Source organism: Equus caballus, chromosome 27, assembly GCF_041296265.1.
Source record: "Equus caballus isolate H_3958 breed thoroughbred chromosome 27, TB-T2T, whole genome shotgun sequence".
NCBI lineage: Eukaryota > Metazoa > Chordata > Mammalia > Perissodactyla > Equidae > Equus > Equus caballus.
In genome coordinates this window covers 57,316,167-57,337,294 of record NC_091710.1, presented here as the reverse complement: position 1 = coordinate 57,337,294, position 21,128 = coordinate 57,316,167, and the positions used below count along the sequence as shown (strand labels likewise).

General features: G+C 54.2%; 1 protein-coding gene across 12 annotated transcripts in view; it reads right to left on the bottom strand.

Annotated features, from left to right (window-relative positions):
* Positions 1-21,128, bottom strand: part of ERICH1 (glutamate rich 1) — a 144,691-nt gene that overhangs the window by 52,719 nt on the left and 70,844 nt on the right. For 4 of the 12 annotated variants that reach the window (XR_011433155.1, XR_011433151.1, XR_011433153.1 and 1 more), the window contains exon 6: positions 12,465-12,648. The exons of 5 other annotated variants lie outside the window; for them this stretch is intronic. The gene's annotated coding sequence lies outside the window, so the exon portion shown is untranslated. Of the gene's footprint in view, positions 1-2,971; positions 3,117-12,464; positions 12,649-13,216; positions 15,878-21,128 lie in introns of all 12 variants that reach the window. 3 more of the 12 variants (XR_011433150.1, XR_011433149.1, XR_011433154.1) reach the window with 2 other exon arrangements.

Sequence of the window (21,128 nt, the reverse complement as noted above, 5' to 3'; positions counted from 1 at the left end):
GTTGTTCAGAAGACTGAGGAGCTTAGGAAGCTCACGATCTGACGGACAGTGGCTTTCGTGCATTTGCCCTTCCTACTGGGAGCACGTGGGGCTGAGTTCTGCGAGTCACGTGTACACTGGGGCAAGCCGGCCTGTGGTCCTGTTTCTTGTGCTCTCTTCCGAGGTGGGTATTTCCAGTCTGGCTTCACGATGAGGAAGCTGAAGCTCAGCGAGCCGGAGCCAATTCCTGTCGGCGTGAATCCAGGTGGGCCTGGCTCCGTGGTCCGTGTCTGTCTACACCTTCCCGCTCCAGATCTCACTGACGCCTTGTGATGAGAGGATACATCGAGGAAACGTTTGTTTTTCCTGCCTTGGGGACTGACCTCTGACTCTGGGTGTGACTGTCTGATGACGAAACGCGGCAGCTCCAGGCACTGTCGGCTTTGTATGTCCATTTCCGTCACTTTCCTCTGCAGGACCCTGTCACGTCCTAAACTAACTATGGGGCGGGTGTGGGGAGCAGGTCCTCTGAGGCGAGGCCCCTCAGCAACATCCGTCAGGCGGCTGGTCCCAGATCTCTGCTCCAGGCCAGCCCAGCACCAACAGGGCATCTGTCAGGCAGCCCAGCACAGCCAAGGATTTCCAGGCGCAGAAGCTGGGCGTCTCCCGCCTCCACCCTGCAAACAGAGTGGGTACTGTGCTCTCCAGACAACAGGGAGGAGAGACGGCGAGCACAGGTGTGAACTCAGACCACGCTGCCACTTATGGGCCGAACCCTCCTGTCCTTGAGCCTCCTCTGGGCCGTGCCGTCTGCAAAATGGAGTCACAGAACCACCGATGCTTTACAAGTGCATGGAAGGATGCAGCATTTCTTAAGGGTTGGTTATTGCTGTGGACTGAACTGTGTCCCCTCTGATTCATAGGTTGAGGCTGGAACCCCCAGTGTGACTGTGGACATGGGCCTGGCGGGAGGTGATGAAGGTTAAATGAGGTCGTAGGGTGGGCCCTGACCCCAGAGGACTGGTGTCCACATGGGAAGAGGAGGAGACACCAGAGGGCACCTGGTGTGAGGACACAGCCAGAGGAGTCCCCACCAGGAACCGGATCTGCCGGCCTCTTCATGTGGGACGCCCGGCCTCCAGAACCGTGAGGAAACTGTCTGCGGGGTTTGCTGCGGGAGCCCCTGCCGGCTAACATCGGAGCATCACCTAGGAGCTGATGCACCGCCCAGCGGACACCGACGGGCTACTGTGTCCCTGGTGCCGACAGAGTGAGGCTCGCCCGCCAGGCCACCTGCCCAGCCGCCCTCTGTGAAACGTGCTGCTGAGCACAGGCTCGGGCGGCACAGCACGTGGCGTATGCAGAGCTGGGGGCTACTCGATCAAGCAGGAGGAGGGGCCGAAATCGCAGAAGGAAACTTTAAATATGCTTATTCGTGATGAAAAGATCCCGAATTAAAGCACTGGCTTGTATTATCCAAGGAGACAGTGGAACTTCCTTCAGTATGATTTAGAAACAGAGCGAGGATCCATCTCTAGGGTGGTTTAAAAACAGCTGAAAGATGGCGTGAAGTAATTTTAGCCAAATAAAGTATCAGATTATTTGTGCATCTAAAACCTTGGGGTTCTGGTCTCGCCTGGGTTCAGCGGTTTTAAAAAACACGTTGCTCAAAAGCTGTAGCTCCCTGGTTTATTCTTTTCAGTGTCTGATTCAGTACAAAATTGATATTTTGATTAAGTTGAATTAGACACAGTGAATCAGCGAGGGTTATTTTGGGCTTAAATTCATGCTTTGGTTCAGCTCAAGTTGCTAGTCTAGCGGAAGGAAGGAAACGACTTGATTTATTTATTTTTTATTGAGTGCCTCTGTGTGCCAGGAACTGTGCTGGGTTTTATAGGGGTGAAGCTGCCCCAAACCTGCCTGCTGCTATGAGTCACATCGGGTGGGTGCATGTGGGGAAGAGTGAGGACGATTCTGAAAAATACATTCAATTCTAAAATCGATTTTAAAAATCATTCATGTGCTTCTTGGAGAAACGGCTGATCTCGGCTCTGGGGCACGGGTCTGGGAGGCATGGAGGACCCAGAGAGAAAGGACGCACTCAGAGATCAACGGGGCTGTTAACAGGGCCTGGAGCCAGCTTGCAGGGGCCCCGCTAGACACAGAAAAATCCACAAGCTCATAATGGGGAGAGAGAGACACAGACAGAGACACAGAGAGACACACAGTGACAGAGAGACACAGAGAGAGACACACAGAGACAGAGACACAGAGAGAGAAACACAGAAAAAGACACACATAGACAGACAACAGAGGACACACAGAGAGAGAAACACACAGACACAGAGAGACACACAGACAGAGAGATGGACATATACAGAGAGACACACAGAGACAGAGAGACACGCAGAGAGAGACACACATAGAAACAGAGACACACAGATACAGAGATGGACATATATAGAGAGACACGCACAGAGACAGAGACAGAGATACACAGAGATACACTCAGAGATACACAGAGATACACTCAGAGACACAGAGAGACACACACAGAGAGACAGAGACACATAGAGACAGAGAGACAGAGAGAGAGACACACACACACAGAGATACACACACAGAGAGACAGAGACACATAGAGACAGAGAGACACAGAGAGAGACACACACACAGACAGAGATACACACAGAGACACAGAGAGAGACACAGAGAGACAGAGAGACACACACAGAGACAGACAGACACAGAAAGAGACACACACAGACAGAGAGAGACAGAGGACACATAGAGAGAGAAACACACAGAACCAGAGAGACACACAGACAGAGAAATGGACATATACAGAGAGACACACACACAGAGACACACAGACACAGAGGATACATAGACACAGAGAGACACACAAAGACAGACAGAAACACACAGAGAGAGACACAGAGAGACACACAGACACAGAAAGACACAGAGACAGGCTGAGAGAGCATCTCACCTGCCCCTGGAGGTGACCATGAGACCATCATATCTACTTCTACTCTGAAACCGGTTACTGAAGTTGTCCTGCTGTCCTGCCTTCTTAGAGGAACTGGGGTCCATCCTCAGCTGACGAGGGAAAGGCCTTTCTCACAGAAGAACGTCTGGTAATGATTTGGAAGGAACGGCGGAATTAGAAGATCACCTGTTTTGCAGCCCAGGTGAGATCACTGACTCGGGGAAGGATGGTGAATGGACGGAAGAGCAATGAGGAGAGACTCGGGACAGAGCACGTGCAGGTGTGGAACCATGGCCCCCAGATGTACACACCAACTCGAGGCGATGACGCCCTGGACTAACCTGCAGTGATGGGAGACACAGGGGTGAGGAGGAGGTCAAATGACCCAGTGAGGAAACACCCGGCCTCAGGGAGAAAGGGGGCCATTCCCAGACCACTGACCCGGTCACTTCAAAGAGTCAGCCGGAGGGGAAAGGGCAGGAGGAGGCTGCAGAGATGAGGACGGGACGCAGAGTGCAGCCTGGCTGTGCTGGTCTGGAGGACGTCTGGGGACCACTGGGAGACTGAACAGACGGCGCAGAGTTGGGATCAGGCAGTGACGGCCGTCTCGGTTCGCCTGGGACAGCCCTGGTGCGCCTGCTCTTCTGCCTGATTGTCAGCACCGTGAGCTCATGTTCCACAGGCTCCCGGCTGGGGTGGAATTCACAGTCACTCAAAACTGAGGGAGTTACTGTTAATTTTCTTAGGTACAAATATCAGTATTGAGGTAGGAGGATGGCTTTATTCCTAGAAGATGCCTGTCCTCAGAGAAGGTAAGCTGCCCAAACAGAGCAGGGCCACACAGCTCACATGACACAGACCACTTATAAAAAGTGTGGTCGACAAAAACAAAAACCAGCTTAACTAAAACATGGGCAAAGGACTGGAGTAGACATTTCTCCAAAGAAGACAAGAAATGTGGGTTTTGCTCCAGGAGGGGGACCCACTTGCCGCAGCCGTGCCTCCCACCCTCTGGCCTCCAGAGGAGGGAATGGTGTTCTTGCTGTTGTTTTGTTTTCTGATCAGTTAACACTAAGAAAATGACCACGGGGAACAAGGACACCTGTTTTCCCGAGAGGCTGCCCTTGGCAGTTTTGCTTTCACAGAAGATAGACCGTCTTTCACCATAAGTTTCCGTCTTCTGCCCAAGTCCTCCGGGCTTCCTGGAAAGGCCAACAGGAGCCCTACACACAGCAGGCAGCACTGCTTCCAGCGGCCGCCTCCTTATACGGGCTCCTGCGGCCCCGTCCCCTCCCTCAAGCCTCCTCCTCCAAGCCCTTCCACTGGAGGCCTGCGGCGCTCTGCACACAGCTGAGCGGCTTCAGAAGGAGACGGAAGACTCAATGTCCCCTGGTCACTGCAGCCATCGGAACGCGCCACCCCCACATGTGCCACTCAGGCAGAAGGACTGTTCTGAGCTGAAGACTCTGGAGGAGCAGGAGCTCTCTGCCCCCTGGTGGTCCTAAAGAGGACACGAGCTTCCACCTGTAACACGTGGCCCTCGCCTGTGCCTGGAAGAGGAGGCCGAGGGCAGACTCTGAACCTGGAGACGAGGCCAGGCTCCCAGCAGCCCAGATCAGGCACAGGAACCACCCAACACACCCACGAAACCACCCCATCTCCACCAGTTTCCCATCCACCTCCCTTCCCACAGGCTGCCGCCCGAAGCCTGCAGCCCGCCCCATGTCCTGTCACTTCTCCCCAAGCTCGCTGTCCCTGTTCAGACACCACATGAGCCCGAGTTCCGAGCGCCCCTCTGAGCTGCCTGTCTCTCCGCATGCGTGTGGACAGACTGCGCCGTCTCCTCGTGTTAGTCCATCTTTGCTCAGTGTCGCTTCCAGGCCCCAGTGCAGACCCTGGGAGGGCAGAGGGAAGCTCCGGTTCCTCCTCTACAGCCTCAACCGCACTTCCTAGGCCGGGGGTCTTCCTGTGAGGTCCCGGGAAGCATGAACATGGGAGGCTGAGGCTCCGTCCTCCGGAGGCTGCAAATCGGAGCTCAGGTCAGAACGGGCGCGCCACTCCGTCGACGGGTGAAAGGGTGACTGGGGGCCTCGGCATGCAGGCTGCTGGCTGCCCAGCTCTCACGCCACACCCTCCACCTGACGGGGCCATGGTCCCTCCCGCTCACCTCCGACAGGCCCCTCCCAGGCTCCTGCTTGTCAAGGGCTAACAGAGCAGGGAGGAAAGGCTCTGGGACCAGCAGGTGAGGAGAGGGAGAGACCAAAGGAGGGCGTTCTGAGAAGGCAGGAGCGAGCACCACCGCCAGCAGCCGCGGCTCGCTGCGCACAGTCAGCCTGCAGGGGCCTCGCGGATGGCTTGCCAAGAAGTCTCTGGAAGGTCTCACCTCTTCCCTCCTATTCTGCTACTGACACGTGGCTCCCTGAATCCCGTTTTCAACGCTGATTAATAACTTTATGAACAAACACTGAATTTTTCCTAATTCAAAATGGTATCTGCGTGGATAAAATCCATCTTACTATCAAAAAATATATGTTGAAAACATGCGTGAGCATGTGATGGAACTTATTTTAAAAAGCAGACAATTTGCCAACTTGAGTGCTTTAATCATCATTAGTCACACTTTCCCTTAGCCGCAGTCACAACAGAAGGCTGTGCGACACGCTGGGAGATCAGGAGGCCGTGCTCTCGCCGGCCCTCACAGGTCGGCCCTGCAAGCCTGGCCCACGTGGACCTCAGCACCAGCCCAGGTTCTCGGGGAGAGCGGTGGTGTGTGGCTGTGCTTTCATCCTGGTCCAGCATTTTCTGACAGAGGAGGCCTCTGTTGTGTCTAGACAGGAGACTGGCCATGTGGTTCACATTTTACTCTTACGCTCAGACGCCCTACAGCCACAGGCATGTTGTAAGTGAGTCAAACACAGCAAATAATAATTAGGCCTGCAGAGATTTGTGTGTGTGTGTCAGCATATCCAGGACACTCTTGGAATCCTCCGACATTTAAAAAATCTAATATGAATTTCATTAGTTTTCTTTTGCTCTTCTCTCACATAGACCGCAATTTTTACAAAAGCACAGATTTCATGTTTCAAACTGTGAGTGCTCTGGTAAACCACACACCTACCTGCATCAGGTAGTTCACTCTTTTCTTTCTTTGTTGTGGTTCTGTTATATGGTTGGTTGTACGGTTGTGTAGTTGGTTGGCTGTGTGGTTGCGTAGTTGATCGGTTCGTTGGTTGTGTGGTTGGTTGTGTGGTTGTGTAGTTTGTTGGTTGGTTGTATGGTTGGTTGGTTGTATAGATGGTTGGTTTGTTGGCTGGTTGTGTCACTGGTTGGTTGTATGGTTGGTTGGTTTGTTGGCTGGTTGTGTGGCTGTGCAGTTGATTGGTTGGTTGGTTGGTTGTGTCATTGGTTGGTTGGTTTGTTGGCTGGTTGTGTGGTTGTGTAGTTGATTGGTTGGTTGGTTGGTTGGTTGTGTAGTTGGTTGGTTGGTCAGTTATGTGGTGGTTGGTTGGTTATTCCTTTGTTTCTTGGAGCCACTAGCTGAATTAATCGTGCTGCTTACTTTTTCCCACAGGACCACTCTTGATCTGCACACAGCCTTTTCTCTTGCTCGCTCATTGTCCTCATCCATTCGCCCCTTTTTTGTCTGTTCCCCAGTCCACTCCCCTCTCTGCCATAGGCAGTCATTCTACCTCATGTCTCTTTATTGGAATACATTCTTGCAGAATTTCTACTGTTTCACATTCATGCGTTTTTGATTTACAAAAATGTTTTACGTGAACATCTCATCATCATGTTTCTTACTTTTTCCTCCAAGCATGATGCTTAGTGCTCCAACTAGGAGGCTGTACATCTGTCCAATTTGTTGCTTCTAACATGTACACGTCATTCTGTCACAATCCCCCTCCCTCCCATTAGAATGGACAGCAGGCAGCCTCCTGCTTCCAGCACCACAAATATGCTGGAGTGAGTATCTGCGTACGTAACGCAAGATCTGTGTGCATTTCTCTGGGCTGTGCACCCAGAAGCAGAGTTGCAGAGTCATAGGCGAGGCCTGCACTTAACTTGACTAACTTGTTCTTGAATCCTCTCCAGATTGGCTGCACTGCCCACGCTTTCCCCAGCAGTGCAGCCCAGCATTCTCACCAACACCGGCACCCTCACCAGCACCGGCACCCTCACCAGCACCTGGTACCCTCACCAGCACCTGGCACCCTTACCGACACCGGCACCCTCACTGACACCTGCACCCTCACCAGCACCGGCATCCTCGCCAGCACCGGCATCCTCGCCAGCACCAGCACCCTCACTAGCACCTGGCAACCTCACCAGCACCCGGCACCTTCACTGACACTGGCACCCTCAACCAGCACCGGCACCCTCACCAGCACCAGCACCCTCAGCAGCACAGCACCCTCACTGACACCTGCACCCTCGCCACCACTGGCATCCTGGCCAGCATCGGCATCCTCACCAACACCTGGCAACCTCACTAGCACCCGCCACCTTCACTGACACTGGCATCCTCACCCATACCGGCACCCTCACCAGCACACACACCCTCACCAGCACTGGCATCCTCGCCAGCACCGGCATCCTCACCAGCACCCGGCAACCTCACTAGCACCCGGCACCTTCACTGACACTGGCACCCTCACCCACACTGGCACCCTCACCAACACCTCACACGGTCCAGCTTCCCAGACTCTCCTCGTTGCTTTTACTTCTCCTCCCAGAGCCTTACAAAGTCCTGTCTGGCTCAGCCTGGGGTTTCAGCGCACAAAGGACCCCGGCGTGGTTTGCTTCCTGTGCGTTGGAGGCGGGGGTCCTCTCGGGCTGGCTGCCACCCTGGTGGTGTTACCCTTGGCTCCTGGTTCCCATCTCTCACTCTGGTCCACAGTGCCCTAGACCCGGCTCTGCCTCCACACGACCTACGTTCAATCTTAGGCCTTTATTCATTCATCCATTGTTTCATTTGATAGGTATTGCTCAGTCCTGCTAGGTGCAAACACAGGCTGCAGTACTGAGGACAGGATGTAAACAAGCTCAGACAACGTGCTCCCTGACCTTGTGGGGGGCACTGAAAGCTGCAAGTGGACACGGTGGGCAGACGTCACGCAGACAAGCACATGGTTATACATGGTGAGTGCTGGGAAGGACTAGTTCAGGGCTGTCAGCTGTGGACTCGCTGGGAGCCCCAGGGGGTGATGAGAACGTGGCCTGAGGGATGAGCAGAGAACAGGAGGAGAGTGCTCCTGACGCCCGCGCTCAGGCTGGAGCCCTGCTCTTGCTGCGCCTGGTCCCATCCAGGGAACCTCTGCTTTGTCCTCTCTAGAGACTCAGCTCCACCTCTGCAGGGATGAGAAAGGCACAGCCACGGGCTGCACAGAGCAAGGAGGGCCTGAGCTATCAGAAAGCTCCTTAACCGACTGTCACACGAGCCTGCTTATTTCAGCCGTGACCTTCATCTTTCTTCTATAGAAAGCGATGCTGCCAAATCTCGAACTTCTGCGCTTAGTCAGCTCGGGCTGCTACGACAAAATGCCACAGGCTGGGTGGCTTATAAACAACAGACATTTATTTCTCACAGTTCTGAGGCCGGAAGTCCAAGATCAAGGTGCCTATTTGAGTCTTGGAGAGGCCCTCTTCCTGGCTTGTAGAGGGCTGCTTTCTCACTGTGTCCTCACATGACACAGCGAGCTCTGGTCCCTTCCTCTGCTTCTGAGGGCACTAACACCATCACAGGGGACCCACCCTCACAACCTCATCTAACCCTAATTACTCCCAAAGATCCCACCTCCGAACACCTCACTGGAGCTTAGGGCTTCGACATATGAATTTTGAGGGGATGCAAACATTCAGTCCGTAACCTGGGCTATTCTGAGTAAGTTGCGTTGGTTCTTGTTCTTTCGTACCAATAGACCAAGAGACTCGGATTTGGTTTTTCGCATGTGCTAGGTGCCTTCAGCCTCACAAAATTTGATGTCTTTGCTTCCTCTCCCATTCTTCTCATCATTGTGGGTCGTGAATTTATGCCTTTAAAGAAGTGTCTACTGCGCTTTGGTAAGGCTTCAGGAAGGAGAGAAGCAGCTGTCCACTCCGCCACCTTCACTAAAATGTCCGCACACTTTGTCCCAGATTTTCTTCTACGACGTCCACGTCTGTTGGTCTTGGTGTTTCCGTGGAGGGTGGAGCCCACTTGTCACACAAGTGCTTTGACACGCATGTCCATTCTGATCATGACTGAACTCCCCAACCCAAAATGCCTACCTCCTTCCCATGAGAGTCAAGGGACTGGGCGTCCTCTGTGTGGCCCCAGAAGGAAGGAGAGCAGGACATCTGAGCTACAACTGGCCTCTGACACAAGGGCCCCCAGTGGCTCCTGTGATGACAGCTGCTGCCTCCGCCCAGGTCCCCTTCACGCCCTTTGCACACAATGCCTCCTCCACGCAGGACTGGAGGTGCGTGCCCTGGCCCCGAGGAGAGGCTCTCTCTCCATTCTTCGCAAATCGTGGACAGGTGGGAAAATGATTGTGACCGTTGACCACTCTGTCCTGTCACTTCCAGACCTGCCTCCTCTCTGCTCCTGGACTCCTCTGTAAGGATCAGCTGGGCCTGGGGCTGGGTAGGTGTGATATTGTAATGTAATATTTGGGTTTTGTCCCAGGTTCCTGAAACAAGATCTTCTAAGACCCTTGGAATCTCCAAGTGGTAAGAGGGTCTTTTTTGTGTGCTAATGAGGTGACTCTTGGTGGCCCCAGAGCTCCAGGATGGGGACTGGTGGCCAGAGGACCCTCACGTGATTAGAGGGCTGGAACTTTCATCCCCACGAGCTGACCTCCCTCCAGAGAGAACAGAGGCGAGATGGGCTGTGGACCGACTTCCTCACCAACGGCCAATGATTGCATCAGTCATCCTACATAATGGAACCCCATAAAACCCCTAAACGATGGGCTTGGAGAGCTTCTGGGTTGGTGAACGCATCCACACAAGGGGGGGTGTCCCACCCCAGCTCCACAGGGACGAAGCTCCTGTGCTTGGGACTCTTGTGGACCTCGCTCTGTGTACTTCTTCAGCTGTTCATGCGTAACCTTTGTGATAACCTGGTAAACTAAGTATTTCCGTGGGGTCAGTGAGCTGTTCTAGCAAATTACTGAACTGAGGCTCCCTTTCACAGACCAGGGGCAGAAAGCACCAGTAATTTGAATGAGAGGACAGTCAGGACGCAGCCTCTGGTCTGTCTAACGTGAGAGCTTTTCATCAGGAGGCAGCGTCGAGCCGGCTGCTAGGGTTTCTTCACAGGAGACTGAGATCCCAAAGGACTGCCATTCCTGAAAGAGGCTTTATTCAAGTGAAATAATCTGATTTTAGTTCTGCGAAGATGAGGCAGTGTTTTATAACAGGAAGAAAAGACAAGTAGTGAAGATGACTTGTCATGCTGTCTCCAAGAAGAACACGTTGATGGGACAATCGGCACCAACTCCTGAGCTGAGTGGAATCACTCTGAGCTACCAGGAAGCTACAGCAGGTGGATGGAGCACTCTGTGTTAGAAATCGGCTGATGACACCCTCGTCTCTGCTGCTACTCACCAGCCCACATGTTGGAAACGCAGCCTGAGGCTCTGGGGAGGCACCTTCCTCATCAGTTGGCTGACTGTTCAAAGCCCTTTCATGCGGCGGAGTCCGGGCCAGCACCATCCCGTGCCAGGCACAGAAGCGCCGTGAGCCCCTGGCCCCACCTGGGGGCTCGGTCACGTGGCTGTGGGGATTAACTACAACACAGCCATGGACGTGTTTTAACTGACCGCAGGGCGTTTCCTGGAGAGCAGGGAGGAAGGATAGAGCCTACGATTGCCCCTAGGGCTGAGCTCAGAGGCAGCTACCCAGCAGAGGGTCAGGGAGAGATGTCCAGGCGGACAGGGCTTGGTTTCTACAGCCCTGCGGGAGAGAGGGAGGAGGGAAAAGAGTGGTTCTGGCAACAAAGTGAGAGAAAGTTTCGGGAGGGTCTGGGCTGCCAGCAGGCAGGCCGGTGCTGGAGCGGGGCGGTGCTGGAGCAGTGGTGCCAGAGCAGGGAGGAGCCCTGGGCTCCCGGTGCGCCTCCCGCTTCTCTCCAGCCCGGCCTCTGCTGCGCCCGCCCCAGCACCTGCTGGTCCTCCTACGGCGGTGTAGACGGCACCTGCGTGCTGACCAAGGGCGGCTGTAGTCTGACCCCGCGGCCCGTGCAGTGCTGGCCGGGTTCTGGCCTCAGGCGGCCATCAGCGAGCGAGCTGTGACCTGGAGTGAGGACCAACCGTTGGCGTTTACCCGGCGAGGTGGGCCCCATGCACAGTGCTCAGGACGCCGGGAGGAGCTGCTCTGGGTCAGCTCTTATAAACAGACCGCCCCAAGGCTATACGCCAAATTAGGGTGATTTCGGCGTGGCATTCCTGAAGCAAACCCTTCACCTACCAATTCTTTGTTTTGAACATGTTCTTAGAAAAAGCTGAAATAACAGAACGTGTGTGCCCTCCACCCAGATTCACACAGGGCTGGCCTTTCCCATCTTTGCGTATCTTTCTGTGTGTGTAGACAGAACACTTCTTCCTGAATCCTTAGAAACACTGCAGACATCCTGAAGCTCCCTGCAGAAATCTCGTTGTGCGTCCCCCCGAGAGCAGGGACCCCCGCGTGTCCTCAGGGAAGTGCTCACACTCGTGGTCAAGGGGAGGCGGCCACCCTTCTCACTGGAAATGCTTCTTTCCCCATTGGTCCTCAGTGAGAGATGGGTGGGTAGCCTGGGAGGCCAGGTGACCCCCCTCTTTCTCCCAACATCTCACTCAGGGGGTTTAGCATCATGGGGGCCGGGGATTCCTTGTCTGAATCAGTTATTCCACTGGAAATTGTAATATACTTTTCTGTTATTTCTTTGACATTTATTTGCTCCCATTTTTTTTGTCTTAACTACCTTTATCGATCTTCTGTATTTATCCACATGTATCAGCTCATTAAAATCTTTGTTCCAATGTTCTTGCGTTAATCCCCTAAAAATTCCACACGGGCAGAAGTATTTTTACATTACATACTTAATGTTTACAAATTTGAAATCTGATCCGCGCAAGTCTATGGCTTTACCACTTTTCAAGACAAAAGTCACGTATAAAAATACAGACGACTTGAAACATAACAGTCCACAGTTGTCGAGAACGTGCTTTACAATACAGAGCTGTCAGACAAGCTCCACCTCTGTAAGTACGAAAATGAAATAAAAACCAGCTCTTTCTGTCCCTACAGCTCTCCTCGCTCTCCTGCCTCCCCTCCTCCAGTGTCACCCCGCACTACGATTCTTTCTTCTGTTTAATATGTCATCATCCATTAGTATCACTGTTTTCTTTGACGCTTAAATTATTCCAAATTTGGCCAGTGGGAGACTCTTTAAGCTGGCTCCTTGCTCATTTTGATAAGTCTTTCTAAAGTTTGAGCACCTACTTGCTTCCTGAACAAGATATTCCAGACTCACCTCGCGCTTTCCCTGCTCCACGCCTGGAATCAGCCGTTTCTCCAAGGAGTCTGGTTAGTTTAGTGCAGAAGGGTCTGAGCATCAGTCCTTATGCTTCTGGTCCCAGGATCCCCTTATGCTCTGAGACATCATCGAGGAGCACGTAGCTTGGTCTGTGTGTATGTGCCTATCAGTATTTACGATGCTGGAAATTAAAACAGAAATTTAAACATACGTCTTCATTCATTTAAAAAGAACAACAATAAACCCCCCACATGTTAACACAAATAATGCATTTTAATGTAGAATAAGTATAATTTTCAAAAACAAACTCTTTAGCAAATTTACTATAGAATGGGAAAAGAGAGTGTGTCAGTGTCTTTCCAGATGCTACAGGTATTTACACAACGGCAAAACTCAGCAAGTTGTAGTTTCTTAAAGGTTGGTTGCAACATGGAATATGAACCATATCAGTAATGGTGATTAAATTTGTTTTTCAAAATTTAAGCTTTCGAGTGAAAATTTGAATTTTATCACTAGCAACAAATATTGTCAGTAGGCATTATACAGACATAGTCCATTATGTACAATGTATGCATTATATATACATAAAATGCATACATGTGTGTATATATGTGTGTGTATATGTGTGTATATATTTTTTTAATTGTTGGAGTCGTAAATTCAGGATGAACTCCTGGAGGCAGGTCTGAGAAGCAGATTGCAGGGCTGAGTAAACACAGGGCAGAGTTGTTCCCTGGGTCCTAAATTACCTTCCGGGTGGTGTGCCGAGTCCCCGTCTGGCCACAGGAGCACCCGTTTCCTTGTTGGCAAAGCTGTCAGTTTTCAAACTTCTGAAGCCCTTTCCCATCTGATCTGCAAGGACAGTCAGAGCAAACTTTCCTTCTGTGCATGTTTCCTCCCCGGGTCAGACAGTCAAAGACTCACGACTGTTTTCATTTTCATCTGCATTGAAGACACCTGTGTGACCCTCCACTGCAAAACTGCCCACTTGGGTTAAAAGCAGGATTAAGGGTTTGAGAACAACAACAAGCCATTCACAGAGCACCTGCGCCCCTCACCCGCTCTGGCCCTCCGCCCAGAGGTCTCCATCGACCCCGATGTGCGGACGTTGTACAAAGACTTGCTTTCAAGTGAACACATTTTGGTCAAGAGTCAGGTGTTTCTGTGTTATTTTCATACCTCACACGAGTCTCCTTCTTTCACTGTTTTTCTCTCTCCATTGATGAAAATGTCACAAGGAAATAAAACTGTAAACACGTTAAGTCCTATGAAGAGGGTTTCTGCACTTGGATTAATTGGTCCATCTGACAACCCTCCAGGGAAGGAAGACATGAGAACGGAAGCCAAGGCCAGGCTCAGCCACGCCCCCGCCACATTCTGGGAGCCCACGTCTCCAGCGGGCTGAGCACACAGCCAGAGCCCAATGGATGCAGCCCGTCTTGCTGGGTAGAGTCTGCAAGTGCGTACCGAAGGTGCATGTCTGCAAGGTTCACACACAAGCTACGGGAGGATCTCTGCTGTCTGGTGCAGTGACGACCACAGCGAGGTGGGAAGGCACAGGTTCGGGGCCACTCACAGAAGCTCCACTGTGGGAGCTGCGTGTGCACAGTGCAACCATGTGTCGCACAAGCCAGAGCATCCCGCTGCAGGTTCCACTGCCTTGGGGCGCCCTGTCCATGCGCATCCCTGTGCCTCTCTCTGCTGCTCCTGTGACATCACAGCCGCCGCGGCTTCGAGCAGCCAGAGGGAGCTCTGCCGGCCAGTCTGCTCTTTGTTCCCAAGAGCACCATCGTCCTTGAGTGAATGGCCTTTTCAAAGTCTTCTGCCGGCACTGATCCTGAGGGAGCCCCGTAGCTGGGGGTGGGTGGCAGAGGTTGTGGACCGCTCCCCACCCCCGGTGCCCCCGCCCCCTGTCCTGATTCCCCAGGTGCGTCTGCCTGTTTCCGTTCATGACATGGCCCTCTGTGCATTCTCCTCTCTCTTCTTTTAGGATTCTCTGCCTGAGAACTCTGTGCCTAGGACCCCCAGCATCTGCCCTCAGCTCGGACATCAACAGTGCTCCTCCTGCACCACCTCCTGGATGAGCAGGAAGGGCCCTCCCCACATCTTGGGCAACTGCTTCCTCACGGTCCCCACTCAGTCCTCGCCCAGCTCCCGCTGCTCCCCCCGGACCCCTGCGGCTTTGGCTCAGAATGCCTGCCCCAGTCTCCATACTGCTGGGCTCCAGGCAGCCACGGGCACTGGCTGCGATGGAACACATCGCAGGCAGACTGACTCCTCATCCACCGCTTGTCACAGGGTCCTCTGGGACGTGGTTCTGGGAGGTCCCGGCCTCGCCCAGGACGCGTGCCAGCTACTCTCCCTCCTCATTCATGCCCCAGGTAACTGGGCGAGGGAGCGACCCTCATTCTGTAAGAGGGCAGGGCTTGCTTACTTCAAAGACCAGAAATGCAGTTGCCAACAGGGGAAACCGAGGCTGACCTCATCCCGACCTCTCAGCAGGTAAATAGCTGTGCAACGGTTCTGTCCAGAGGATGGTGGGAGTGGGCTTCCTGGGCGTCAAGCGTGAGCCCCAGGAAGGGCAGAGACTCCAGGGTGGCGGCTGAGTGTGAGAAGAGGCACCAGAGCCCCTTCTACACTCACCCCCTTGGCCCCAGACTCCTTCCATCCTTGTCCCTGGGCACGGCGGTCTCCTGCTCTCTTCCTCTTCTGATTGTCGCTCCTCCTGTATGGACGGAACTGTGCACCCAGCTCTCAGAAGCTGGAGCCCTGACCCCACCGGGACTGGACTGAGGATGGGTCTCCAGGGAGGAGGTTACGTCAAATGAGGTCACAGAGCTGGAGTCCCTGGAGGGGAGAGACGACAGAGCCCCCAGGGTGAGTGCGTGAGGATGCAGGAAGCCAGGAGGAGCACCCCCAGCAGACATCAGCCCTGCTGGGACCTCACCCCGGACCTGTAGCCGCCAGGATGGCGAGGATGCAGCACCCGGCTCAGCTGCCGTCTGTGTACGTGATGTGGCAGCGAGGGGCAGCGCCCGGTTCTCTGTGGGCTCGTCCTTCCTCTGCCTGCTCCTAACTGCTGGGCTCCCCTCATGGCTCCTCTCGTCTCTGCGCTCCCACCCGACGGGCCACCTCATGGGCTCAAGTCCCGGGAGCACAGACAGCATGTGCTCTTCTGCTCGCATGGAAGGAGGTTCAGAAGAATAATTAAAACACAGTCAACTTTACTAATGAGCATGTGCCGGAAGTTCTCATGTTTCTTTCATCAGTTTGCCAAGGCATTCTTTAGCCAACAAAGCCATGAAAACCATCTTGTCCGTAACAAGAGCTGAAGGGGCGTTTATTCTGTAAGCAGGCTTCCACTGTGGTCCTCGAGGTTCACTCGGAGGGTCTCCAGGCCGGCAGACGACCTGCAGAGGGAACGACATTCACAGATTGTCCTCTCTGGCATTTTTGGAGGGTTTTTCACGTGCTGCCCGGGGGGCCTTGCGGGGCCGGCAGACTCAGCTGGGCCACAGCGGCTGCGGCCCGTCCTGCAGAAGTGTGCTCTGCCCTGAGTCCTCAGACTCCCTCCCTCGGGCTCACCCTCAGTGTGGCACTGACACTCCACAGGCCGGGCGATGGCCACCATCACATTGTGTCCGAAAACCGGCTTTCCCTTAGGCTGCTGAGCAGTCGCCCACCCTCACGTTGCGCGGGGTGCCGGGAGGCCACGAGCCCTCGACGGAGCGTGAGCTCCAGGCAGCGCCCCTCACGGGGGTCTGTGCCACCTGCTGCGTGACAGCCACAGTCGTCTGTCCTGAGGGACTGGGCATGCCGCCGACCCGCTGACCCGCCTCTCCCCTCGCCACCCGACCGTTGGCTGGGGACTCAGGCAACATGAGTGTGGCTGCTGCTGGGGGCGGGATTTCCTGAAAAGGTGCACAGTTCTGGGTACAACAGGGAGCAGCGTTGTGACCCCGTGAACACGCAAGCTGGATGTTCGTGAATCACGTGGTGAGTGCTGTGCTGTGTAGACATGACCTCGTGTCCACGTGTGGATGGAGCTGGTGCTCAGCTCCAATCGCTGTGAGCAGGTTCCCACCTGCTGCCCGAGGGTGAACATCGAAGGGTGGGAGGCATCTGGGGAAAGCCTGCCACAGAGCACTGACCGCACGTCGTGAGGCGGCTGGTGTCCTTGTGCCCGTTCCAGTCCAGCCACCGTGATGTCCCCTAGCTCACAGAGCCCCCGGGGCGGTTCAGCCCTCACCTCAGGGAACTACTGCAAGGACCCTCTAGGAACTAATATTCCTTTGGGTGAAGGAATATTTTCACAAGGTTTAGCACCTCCCTTAAGATCATTTCAGTTTCTTTTCCTTGAACAAGTAACTTTTTGCTTGTTGACTTCAAGTAAAACAAACTGTGATCCCCTTTAATTTTAATAAACATCTTTGATTCTTTTGTTACAAAGTTCTTCCCAACAATGGCGTGGTGGTCACCCACTCAGGATCCGCTCTAAGTTCCTGCCATGTTTCTCAATGGTGGGATCTGAGGGGAAATATTTTACTTTCTTATTTGTACTTTTCCTATTGCTTTGATTTTTAATAGTATGAAAATACTTGTTGGTTTTTTTTAAAGATTTTCTTTTTCCTTTTTCTCCCAAAGCACCCCTGGTACATAGTTGTGTATTTTTAGTTGTGGGTCCTTCTAGTTGTGGCATGTGGGATGCCGTCTCAGCGTGGCCTGATGAGCAGTGCCATGTCAGCGCCCAGGATTTGAACGGGTGAAACCCTGGGCTGCGACAGCAGAGCGTGTGAACTTAACCACTCGGCCACGGGGCCGGCCCCTGAAAATATTTCCTAAGGTATACTTTTTTCTTCTTCTTCTTCTTTTTTCTGGTGAGGAAGATTGGCCCTGAGCTAACATCTGTTGCCAATCTTCTTTTTTCTCTCCCCAAAACCCCTGCACATAGTTGTATATCTTAGTTGTAGGTCCTTCTAGTTCTTCTCGTGGGATGCCGCCTCAGCATGGCTTGATGAGCAGTGCATAGGTCCATGCCTGGGATCTGAACTGATGAACTCTAGGCCGCCGAAGTGGAGTGTGTGAACTTAATCACTCAGCCATGGGGCCAGCCCCACGAAAATAATATTTCTTAAAAACAATGAACAAGACCCTCTGAGCCTCTGGGGAGCCTGGCCTGAAGCCCCCGTGCAGCCATGGGTCCCAGCTCTGTGCAGCCTGGTGGCAGGTGCTGGGCCATGGCCTCTGGCTGCCGTGTGCACCGTAGTCCTGCAAACCTGTGGGGACTCAGGCCTCGCCCAGTGTTCTCAGTGCCGGCTTTTGCGCTGCCAGCCTCTCCTGGTGCTGGGCGCTGTGCCCTGGTCTCCACGGCTCAGCTTCTGTTCTGGCAGCTTTGCCCGGGCTTGCTCTTCTCACTGGCGGGGCTCTCAGCGGAAAGTCCCTCAGAATCCCTCTGCACCGCAGCCCCCAGGGCTTCCTCTGAAGACCTCCGTGGCTGGGCGAACCCCGCAGGCCCCAGCCATGCCACCAAGTGCAGCAAAGCCAGCTGTGTTGGGGACAATTCACTGATGCTCCTTCACTCACGTCGTCAGCGACTCCTCCAGCCTGCAGGTGACCATTCCACTCTGATTAGTCCTCTGAGGGTGTGGCCACAACTTGGCACCGTGAGACACACAGCAACAGGCCGACCCCCAAGTATGAACCGGGCTGTCACCTCCTCAGGAGGAGGCCACACTTTCATCCCCGTAGCCAGCACCCCACACGGTCCAAGGGACGCTGATTCAAAATGATAGATGCATCTGCTACGTGGGGACACACTCACGGGGCAATCAGCATCCACAAGGCCCCTAAGGACTCTCACAACATCCTGAAAACTTCCTGTGCGGCACTTACCAGAATTACAATACTCAGACGGACGGTTGTTCCCAGGTCTGTCTGTCCCGCCAGCTGTGAGTGTGTCTTTGATGCTATTTGTATCTTCTGTGTCCAGACCGGGGAACCTGGAAAACAGCTCGTGAGTGGGGGTCTTGGGTCTCGGTGCCCCCGTGGAAAGTTCAGATGGTGCCGGCCTTGCCCAGCCACTGAAAAAGGTGACAGCGTCTGAGACGAGCACGTCCCTTGGGGTCGGAGCCCTCCAGACAGGCGCTGTGTGCCCTCTGCCCAGTCCTCGTGGTGTCGTCACCAGGCAGCTGACACTGCGGGTCTGAGTCTACGCCACGGATATCGGCTGTTGCCAGAAGCAGGAGAAAACCGCCAGTGAGTCTGACATGTGCCTCTGTGAGCCGGGATGGTGGCAGGGTTGGCATCGGCGGCGGGGACTCTGACACGTCATTGCTCGTGGGCGACAGTGACTCGGTACAGATCAAACAGACATTTCTCCACCCACGAAGTGGGCACGGTGACAGGTGCTGACACCTGGACGGAAGTTTGTGAGAACAGGAAGACACCACGTGCGAGGAGTTCACCCTGCGCCTGCACATGGCGGGAATGGCACTCAGGGAACATCAGCTCCCCTCATCCTCTTCGTCTCCATCGTGAAAACGAGTGCAAATTGGACAAGGTCTCAGTTTGCAGCAGGAGCCTCGAGAGATGAGAAGGTGGGTTTCACGGCAGAGCACGTGAGGACGAGGACGGGGTGCCCCGTGGTCCGCAGACACGGCGTGATTCTGCTCTGTGACAGTTGCCTGGACGGCTGGCTCTTGGCAGCTGCCATTGTTGCAGTCTGCGTTCACGCTGGAATGTTCTAATCCCCTAAGGAAACCTTTGTTATTTTAGGACGGGCACATTTCCAGCAGGGCTGGTGGTGGTAAAGCGTGAAGGGGAGATCTTCCTGGGGCTGATCTCCAGGGGAGGAGCCTCGGGCTTCCCTGGCCTTCCTGAGGTGCCTGGGAACAGACGTGACACACAGAAACAGCGACTGGGTTCAAGAAGAGCCACCACTTTCACAGCAGCTGCACGTGCAGTCCTGGTGCTGCTTCAGGATCCCCCCCGAGGACACAGGCAGGCTGCGAGAGAGAGAAGCTTCTGGCAGGCTCTCCCTCGGGAAAGGAGGTGAGCGGAGCCAGGCCCTGACGACGACCGGCAGGCAGCCTGGGGAGAAGCCAGGCCTGTCGAGTGACGACCACAGATGCCTGGCCCCAGAGATCTTCTGCCTCCAGAACACGACAGCAGCAGCAACTGACCAGGCGCGGACTGTGCCGACACCCACCTGGGCCGCTGGGGAAGCCCGTGGCAGACACCTTGCTCCTCCCAGTTCCAACCTCAAAGGGTTCCCAAGACCCAGATGCCCCACACCCACCCCCTGTGCTGACGCCATCCTGGGCGAGGCCCGCCTGGCCTGTGCGAGCACACGTGTCACTCATGGGCATGAGAAGACCGCCCGTGTGTTCAGGCAGGGCGCTACAGGTTTGATCAGAGCAGGGCTCAAACTCTGCTTAGGAGCACTGAAAAATACGTACTGACGTCCATGTGCACACACGTGCACAGACAACCAAGTGTGCTCTGATACACAGGTGTGCATGTATGTAGACACCTGTGTGTGCTATGGTACGTGTGTGTATACAGACATCTACGTGTTCTATAATATATGTGCATATACACAGGCAGACATGGGCCCTAACATAGGTGTGTGTGTATATACAGATATGTGTACTATAATTCACACTGTACTGTATCACACATATAATTTAGACATATGAGTACTATAATGCACATATAGTGACACGTATTTACTTTAGTACAACATATTGGACACATGTGTACTATCATGCATGAATGCACTATCCATCAACATGTACGTGTACTACAATGCATATATCCACACACAGACACCTATGTGTACTATAACAAACAGATATATGTTCTGTACAATCTGAGAAATCCTGAAGAGCATCCGACCGCCAGCATGGGGAGTGTGTCGCCCTGGATCTGGCAGAACGATGAGGACAACCGAGCACAGCCCATTTCAGCTGCTGAAGTGTGGTGGGTGGGCCGGGGCCCATGCGGGCCAGGCTGGAGCAGCCCCTTGAGCAGCTGGCCCTGGGCAGTGCCCACAGAGGGCCGTGCGCCTGACTCCATTCGCCCTCCCTCTGGTCTTCTATTGTGTCTGCCCTGCCTGACCCTCGGAGGCCAGGGGACGTGGGACCCCATTGTGTGACATGCGGGCCACCTGATCTGAAGAGTGGGGTGGAGATGGATGGCAGGGTGCATCGGTGGGAAGTGTGGACCTGCCCACCTCGCAGACCAGTGTTGGTGAGGCTGTGATGTGAGGCTGAGTGGCTGGCCCCAGAGCAGCGTGATGACCACATGCAGAGAGCCGCTGCCGAGAGCAGTGAGCAGTGCGTTCTTTTTAAAGGAAGCTGAGCCGAGCCTGCGCTGTACGTTGTCTGCAGGGTGACCTGAAGCATGCTCACATCAGACACGGCACTGCCCCGCTGAGACGAGGAGCCTGCACTGTGTGTGAGTGTGCAGGCAGGCATGTGTTCATGTGTGTGCGTGTGTCCATGCATGTGTGCAAGTGCACGTGTGTGAGGGGTGTTCTCCGAAAACTACGATCCACTTTGGAAAACTCAGTTTCTGTGGTGATGTCTGAAGCCCTGGCCTGACGAGAAGTTCAGCCAGAGTGAAACCCTGGGCTGGAGGCCGTGCGGTGGAAAGGGGATG